Here is an 8,836-nt window from a genome sequence, read left to right as displayed (position 1 = left end):
GGCTGGGGTTGAACTCACAGAGATCCACCTGCCTCTGCCTCCCGGGTGCTGGGATTAAAGGCCTGGGCCACTACATCCTGCCCAGCCATGGAGAATTCAAGGCGATGTGTTACCCTCTTTGTCCCTCATGTGCTTAGTTACTGTTCTTATAACTATAACAAGGCCAAGGCCAGCACCTTCCCATCTCCATCCCAAGAAAATCTGTCAGATCGGCAACAAAAATACCATTGGTTTCTATTTCTTCTGCTGTGTGTGTAGATGTAACCAACCGTCTTATTAAATAAGAAACACAGAACCAATGCAAAGAAGAAAGCCAAGAGATCAGAGCTAAGAGCCTTACCCGCCTGCTGCAGCTAGCCTCTTCAGCCAAGAGACCTCTCCGAAAGAGAGCTAGATTAAAGGCGTGTGTCTCCAATGCTGGCTGTATCCTTGACCATACAGAGATCTACCTAGCTCTGTCTACCAAGTGCTGGGATTAAAGGTGTGCACCACCAACGCCCAGCTTTTGCTATGGCTCTAATAGCTCTGACCCCTGGGCAACTTTATTTATTAACATCCAATTAAAATCACATTTCAGTACAAATAAAATACCACCATATGTGTGTGTGTGTGTATTTATGTGTGTGTGTGTGTATTTATGTGTGTGTGTGGGGGTGTGTGTGTATGTGTGTGCTTGTGTGTGTGTGTGTGTGTGTGTGTGTCATGTGCACATGTGTTTGTACCTCTGGAGATAAGAGGACAATCGTAGGTGTAACTCCTCAGGAACCTTCCACCTTTTGCTTGAGATGGGGCCTCTCACCGGGCCAGAACTTTGCCAAATAAACCAGACTAACTCACCAGCTTCACCCTGGGCTTCAAGGACCTGCCTGTCTGCTCCCAGCCGCACTGGGATCACAAGAGGGCAATGCAGCATCCAGACTTTTAATGCAGATTCTAAGGCATCCACACGGGGGTCCTCACACATCCAAGCGTTTTGCCAACCTAGTCTTCTATCTCTCCAGCCCCCATGTTCTTGAGACTGGGTTTCACACAGTCAGTGCTGGTCTCAAACTTCCTGCGTAGCAGAGGTTGGCCCTGAACTCCTGATCCTCCTGCCTCCACCTTCCAAGTGCTGGGGTTACTGCCACCTTGAGGAAGCTTTGCACACACTGATCTTGGAGCCTCAGAAAAGGACTATGTCTGGCTTCTGGTTCCTCCACGCCACCGTCCCCAGAGGCTGCCCTGTAAGCCTAGAGGAGAGGTTCCACACTGAGCCTTCTGACATTGTCCATTGTACCAGCTTCCCAAGGAGTAAACAAAAGGCTGAGAAGTGGGCTCTTGGGCCTCCCAAGAAGTAGAAGGTCTGTCCTGGACCTACTGTGAGGAGTCACATCCCTTTAGGACAACAATTGAAGCCCTGGAGTGTGCCCATCTGCACATCTATACTCTTCCTCCTTGCAGCCGGACCATTTGACCATTCCCGAGGGATCTCCACACTCCTGAGGGCTGGTGGGGCTCTTCTTACCTGTGGGGAAGGCTGCTGGGCATGACATAGTAACAAGGTGGTTGGTGGCCAGGGACCGGTCGGGAAAGGACAAGTGTTGCAACTGCCTTACCCACAAGCTCTGCTCTGGATTTAGCCTCGGTGAGAGGGGACCCAGCAGCTGCTCTACCTTTTCAATGACATACCTTCCCAAACGTGGAATGCAATGCTCCATCTCCTCCCCTGTCCCCAGAAACTGCTCTGGAGCTCCTGTCCTTGCCAGCTCCACCGCTTCACCCCACCAGGCCTGATAAGGTAGAGTCTCCAGATGGAGGGGACAGATATTTATGCTTTCTTTCCTTCGGGCACAAATGAGACGCTCTACTCCAGCAGAGTTTACCCCACTCCCAGCCCCAGATCAGTGTGGCGGAAGGAATTCAGTTTGGGGCTTAAGATGGCCAGGGCGCTCAGGCTTGGCTCAGCAGCACCTCAGTTATCTGTTTCATCAGGTGTCACACATGGGGATGAGGCCGTCGGGAAAGCACACTGAGAACAAAATGAGCAACCGAAGGGAGAGAATCAGGGGCTGTGGGGGTGCACGCCTATAATCCCAGCATTCAGGAGGCTGAAGAAAGAGAATTGCACGTTTGAGACCAGCTTAAGCTACTTAGTACTCCAGTCCAAAAAAGGAGAAGCCTCCCATAGTATCTGAAAGGGTAATGTGCTCACACACGGCCAACAAATGGTGCATGTGGACAGTGGAATACCACACGGCTTCTCAAATCCTGAGGTGCATCTGTGTAGAGCGGAATAACTCAAGACAGATAAAATATAGACACTAGATGACCTAGACAGTATGTATGGGACACTGACATTCAGACAAGGACAGCCTGGGAGATGGTAACTTTTCCTTTAGTTTGCTGTGGGTTTCGGTTGTTGCTGGTGATGGTAGTTTTGTGGTGCTGGGGATCTGGCGTAGGGCTTTGTACATGCTAGGCAAGTGCTTATCTCTGAGCTCTACCCCAGCCTCACATATGCTCTGTAAATGGGCAGAACTTTTCTGGGAACTGAATAGGAGAGTCACCTCAAGGAGAACTGGGGCTGGAAATGGGCTGAGGAGGGGGAGTTACACGAGTCTCCTGTCTTTTTGGCTCTGGTGTTTGTATGAGACAAGGTCTCTCATAGCCCATGTTGGACCCAAATTCTCTACGTAGCCCTGAGTGCTGGGATTACAGCGGGTACCACCATGCCTGATGTATGTGACCCAGGGTGGGACCCAGGACTTCCTAGGCCAGTGCTCTAACAACCTAGCCACATCCTCAATCCTATGTAAACATCTTGTTGGTTTGTTTTTGTTTTTGAAATGAGGTCTCTCTTTGTAGTGCTGGATGGTCTAGAACTTGCTGTATAGACCAGGCTGGTCTCTAACTCACAGAGCTCTGTCTCCTGAAAACTAGAATTAAAGGCATCAGCCACCATGCCCAGCTAGTGTATTGTTTTGGCTTTGAGATTTATTTTTTGTTGGATGGGCCTGGTGGCGCACGCCTTTAGTCTCAGCACAGACAGAGACAGGGGGATCTCTGTGAGTTCGAGGCCAGCCTGGGCTACCAAGTGAGTTCCAGGAGAGGCGCAAAGCTACACAGAGAAACCCTGTCTTGAAAAAAACAAAACAAAACAAAACAAAACAAAAAACAACAACAACAAAAAAAAAGAACCAGGGAAGGGCGAGGGGACACATGCTTTTCGTCACAGGGAAGGCAGAGCTCTGTGAGTTCAAATCCAGCCAGGTCTACATAGGGACAGTAGGGACTGAGGAGTTCAGGTGACAGTGAACTGGAGGCCCGGCAGAGGTTGGTGTGGGGTCTAACAGGGATGTATGAACTGGTTATCAGGGCACCCAGCGTGGGAGTCAAGCAGGCTGCTTATCAGTTCTCCCAGTTCCTGCCTTCCAGGCACATGACAGAATCAAATGTCTGAGCCTTGCTCAAGTTCGTCCCAGCCAAGTGGCTTTAGATGATGACAGAGAGGTGTGGTCCAACACATCGTCTATTGTTACTTCTAAGCAGGAGTCCTCCATCAGCTGAATGAGACGACTTACACGGTGATTCCCGCACTCAGGAGACAGAGGCAGGAGGATTGCATACATTCCAAGCCAATCTAACCTACATTTACCAGGCCAGTCAGCACTACATAGTGAGACCCTGTCTCAAACAAACAAACAAAAATGTGCTGGATTGCCAATGTAATGTTCCCAGAGGCCTCTCCTCGCCCCCCCCTTTCTTCTTTATCACTCAGTCAGGAGATGAACAGGGCTTCCTGTGTGTTACCAGCCCTCTACCACTGAGCCACAACTACTAATGTGTTTGTTCACATATTGGTTGTTTGAGACTGGGGCTCAAGCCATCGGGCAGCAGGATATAAGCCGAGGATGGCCTTGAATGCCTCCTCCTCCTGCCTGAGGCCCCCAAGTGCTGGAATTGCACACACGGTCCATCAGGCCTTGTGTGTATGTGCGTGTAAAATTTTTTAAAAGTTATTTCTTTAGATGAGATCTCCTGGGTAAACTGGGGGTGAGGGGGTTCCCTAGGAGGAAGGGGATGGGGGATGGGAACATGAGATATCATGATCGGGATGGTCGAGTTGGGGGAGGGATGGAGAGGGAGAGCAATGAAAGACATATCTTGATAGAGATTAGGGAGAAACCTGGTGCCAGGGAAACTCCCAGGAATCCACAAGGATGATGCCAGCTAAGACTCCTAGTAATAGTGGGGAGGGTGTCTGAACTGGCTTTCCTCCTGCAATTAGACTGGTGAATACCCTAATTGTCATCAGAGAGCCTTTATCCAGGAACTAATGGAAGCAGATGCAGAGATCCACAGCCAAGCACTGGCCGAGGTCCAGGAGTCCAGTTGAAGAGAGGAAGGAGAGATTCTATAAGCCAGGGGGGGTCAAGATCATGGGGTGAAACCCACAGACATGGCTGACCCAAGCTCATTGGAGCTCATGGACTCTAGACTAACCACTAGGGAGCCTGCATGGGACCAACCTAGGCCTCTGCGTGTGGGTGACAGTTGTGTAGCTTGGTCTGTTTGTGGGGCCCCTGCAGTGGGACCAGGATCTGTCCCTGGCACATGAGCTGGCTCTTCGGAACCTTTTCCCTGTGGGGAGGAGCTTGGTCCTGCCTCAACTTGGTATGCCATGCTTGATTGCCCCTTTCTGAGGAGTGGATGAGGGGGGAAGGGGGGTAGGAAGGAAGTGGGGGGAGGGAACAGGAGGAGAGGAGGGAGAGGACACTGTGGTTGGTATGTAAAACAAATTAAAACTTTTAATAATAAAAAGTTATTTCTTTTATTTGTGGGTTATAATTACATCTCTTCTCCCTCAAAACCCTGTCCTGTGCTCCTCCATCTTCCTTGCTCACTTTCAAACTCATGGTCTCTTTTCCCATTAGTGGTTATTACACACATACAACAGATATATGCGTGTGTGTTGTGTATACACATACATGTGTATACCACATACACACCTAAACGCATAAGTACTACCTGCTCAGTCTGCATACTGTTACCTGCATACCTGTTTTCAGTGTGACCACTTGGTATTGGATGACCGATTGATGCGCTCTTCCCTGGGAAAGACTATTTCTCCTGTGGCTCTTTGTGTAGGGTTGAGGCTCACGGGCTTTCTCCCAGCCACTTTGGTCTGTCATCCTTGTTCAGCTCATGTTTAGGCGGTCACGTTGGCAAGACATCAAGGGGTGTAGCGTCTGACTTTCCTAGAAAACACAATCTCATAGCAGGTTCACTGGCCCTCTGGTCTACTCTTCATCCCCTCTTCCCAGTGTTCCCTGAGCCTTAGGTGCAGCTTGCAGTATACATGCATCCACTGGGAGCGGGCGCCATAAATCTGCATTTTGATTGGTTGTGGCCTCTGTAATGGCCTCTGTCTGTTGCAAAGAGAACTTTCCTTGATGAGGGGTGAGGACTACAGTTATCTGTGGGCACAAGGACGATATTTAGATGAAGTTAGGGGCTGTGCTGGCTTTGTAAGGTGGTCATAGGTTCTCCATGACTTCACGAGCTGTGGGTAGTTGGCCAGGCCACCACTACTTGCTGTGGGATGTTCTGTATGTCAAGTGTGTTGCTAATTAGTCAATAAATAAAACACTGATTGGCCATTGGCTAGGCAGGAAGTGTAGGCGGGACAAGGAGGAGAATAAAGCTGGGAAGTGGAAGGCTGAGTCAGAGAGACACTGCCAGCCACCATGATGACAAGCAGCATGTGAAGATGCCGGTAAGCCACGAGCCATGTGGCAAGGTATAGATTTATGGAAATGGATTAATTTAAGATATAAGAATAGTTAGCAAGAAGCCTGCCACGGCCATACAGTTTGAAACCAATATAAGTCTCTGTGTTTACTTGGTCAGGTCTGAGAGGCTGTGGGACTGGCAGGTGAGAGAGATTTGTCCTGACTGTGGGTCAGGCAGGAAAACTCAAGCTACAACTACTAGGCATGATTTCCCTCTCGTTGAGTGGGCACCAGGCCACTCAATACCATCTTCTTTTTGTTACATTTACTTATTTTTTTGTATTTATTTATTAAAGATTTATTTATTACATATAGTGTTCTAACTGCATGTATGCCTGCAGGCCAGAAGAGGGCAGCAGATCTCATTAGAGATGGTTGTCAGCCACTATGTGGATGCTGGAATTGAACTCAGAACCTTTGGAAGAGCAGCCAGTGCTCTTAACCGCTGAGCTATCTCTCCAGCCCTTGTATTTATTTATTTATTTATTTATTTATTTATTTATTTATTTATTTATTTATTTATTTATTTATTTATTTATTTATTTATTTATGGGGAGCACATACCATGATGTGCATGTGGAGGTCACAGGACTTGTGGAAATTTGTTCTCTCCTTCCCCCATAGGGATCCCAGGGTTTGAACTCAGGCTGAATGTCAAGTGCCTTTACCCAACAAGCCTTCTCCATAGTCCTAGTAATCTTGTGTAATTTTTTTTTTTTTTTTTTTTTTTTTTTTTTTTTTTTTGGTTGAGACAGGGTTTCTCTGTGTAGCTTTGGAGCCTGTCCTGGATCTCACTCTGTAGACCAGGCTGGCCTCGAACTCACAGAGATCCACCTGGCTCTGCCTCTCGAGTGCTGGGATTAAAGGTGTGCACCACCAATGCCTGGCCAGTGCCCTTAACATTTAACTGCTGATCCATCTATCCAGCTAAAACACTGTTATCGTGTGTGTGTGTGTGTGTGTGTGTGTGTGTGTGTGTGTGTGTGTGTGTGTTGCGGGGGTATGGGCACCATGGCAGGAGAAGGGAGGTCAACTTCCAGGGATTGGTTCTCTCCTCCCACCAACCGCTCTTCCTGAGCCATATCCTAGCATCCTCTTTGAATGAAGCCATTTTGGACCTGGGTCTCCCGACTCACTGTAATGACCAGAGTCATATTCACCACTGACTCAACCAACAGAGGGAGTCAGCAGAACACAGCTGCTGCGGTGGAGCGCTGAGACCACCGTGACTGCTTCTGCTGCATTACTACTTAGCCACTGGTCTAGGCAGTGCCTATGAGCAGAGGGTGGCCCCGGAGCACCACGTATGTTAGGGAAGCGTGGGTGGAAAGGGAGCCCCACTGATGTAGAACACGATGGAAAACATTCCCTACCACAGGCACGAAAGAAATCAATTCAGCGGTGTGTCAGACAAGGAGTCATTTGACTAGAGGAACATTTCGGAAGCAGGAGTCAGGGATGAGGGTGAGGGGCTGCGAGATATCTGAGAAGAAGACACCAGGGCCGACAGCCACAGACACAGGGAGAAGGACCAGACCCATGTTGAGGCATCCATCTTGCGACTGTGAGACTCTCATGTCACACTGTCCTTTGGTCACCTGATCCTTGGTGGGCATCTTCTGCAAACATGTCTTACAGGGGCTGGAGAGATGGCTCAGAAGTTAAGAGCACTGACTGCTCTTCCAGAGGTCCTGAGTTCAATTCCCAGCAACCACATGGTGGCTCACAACCATCTGTAATGAGATCTGGTGCCCTCTTCTGACCTGCAGTCATACATGCTGTATACGTAATAAATAAATAAATCTTTAAAAAAAAAAATGTGTCTTACCGTCCTCATCCCACGTGCTTCAGCTCAGTGTTGGCACACAGGAGGTGAACATGAAGTTGATAGACAGCATGTCTGGTCTACCCATCTTAAGCTTGTAGTCTAAGATGAAGCCCTCATTACCCAAACCCACATTTCCAGAGATGAGAAAGACAGGATATTAAACTTTACAGGCCTGGTTTGGTGACACCTTTGATCGCAGCACTCGGGAGGCAGAGGCAGGAGAATCTCTGAGCCTGGTCTATATAGCTTATTCCAGGACAGCCAGGACTACATGGAGAGAATCTGTCTCAAAAACCAAACAAATAAATAAACTTTACAAACTCTCATTTTAAAAAACATTTTATTTTTAGCCGGGCGGTGGTGGCGCACGCCTGTAATCCCAGCACTCAGGAGGCAGAGGCAGGTGGATCTCTGTGAGTTCAAGGCCAGCCTGGTCTACAGAGCTAGTCCAGGACAGGTTCCAAAGCTACACAGAAAAACCCTGTCTCAAAAAACAAAACAAACAAACACCAAAAACAAACAACAGCAACAACAACAAAAACCCAACATTTTATTTTTAATTACACATATATGTGTGTGGGAGGGAGTGTAATGTGCACGTGAGTACAGGTACCTTCAGAGGCCAGAAGAGGGCGCTGGAGCCCCTGGAGCTGCAGTTATGGTCAATGATGAGCTCCCCACACCGGTGCTAAGAAAGGAATACCAGTCCTTTTCATCACTGAACCTACTCCAGTCCCCAGACTTTCCTTCTTTTGTATGTCTGCTTTGAGACAGGGTCTCTACACAGCCCTGGCTGCTCTAGAACTCACTATGTAGACTAAGCTGTCCTCAGACTCACAGAGATCTGCCTTTCGCTCCCAAGCACTGAGATTAAAGGTGTGGGCCAGCACGCCCCCTCCAAACTCTCATACTTTTTTTGTGTGTGTGTGGCGGGGGAATTTCAAGACAGGGTTTCTCTGTGTAGCACTGGCTGTTCTTGAACTCTCTCTGTAGACGAGGCTGGACTTGAACTCAGAGATCTGCTTGCCTCTGCCTTCTGAGTGCTGGGATTAAAGGCGTGCGCCACCACTGTCCTTCTTAACAGTTTTTCCTATTACTGCTCAGTGAAATACAAACTCTTCTTTTTTAATTTCTTCCTTCCTTTCTTTCTTAATGTAACAGTGTTCTGTCTGCATGTGTTCCTGCAGGCCAGAAGAGGGCACCAGATCTCACTACAGATGGTTGGGAGCCACCATTT

The sequence above is a fragment of the Peromyscus eremicus genome, chromosome 16_21 (assembly GCF_949786415.1).
Source record: "Peromyscus eremicus chromosome 16_21, PerEre_H2_v1, whole genome shotgun sequence".
Classification (NCBI taxonomy): domain Eukaryota; kingdom Metazoa; phylum Chordata; class Mammalia; order Rodentia; family Cricetidae; genus Peromyscus; species Peromyscus eremicus.
Note: the sequence above shows the minus strand (reverse complement) of the source record.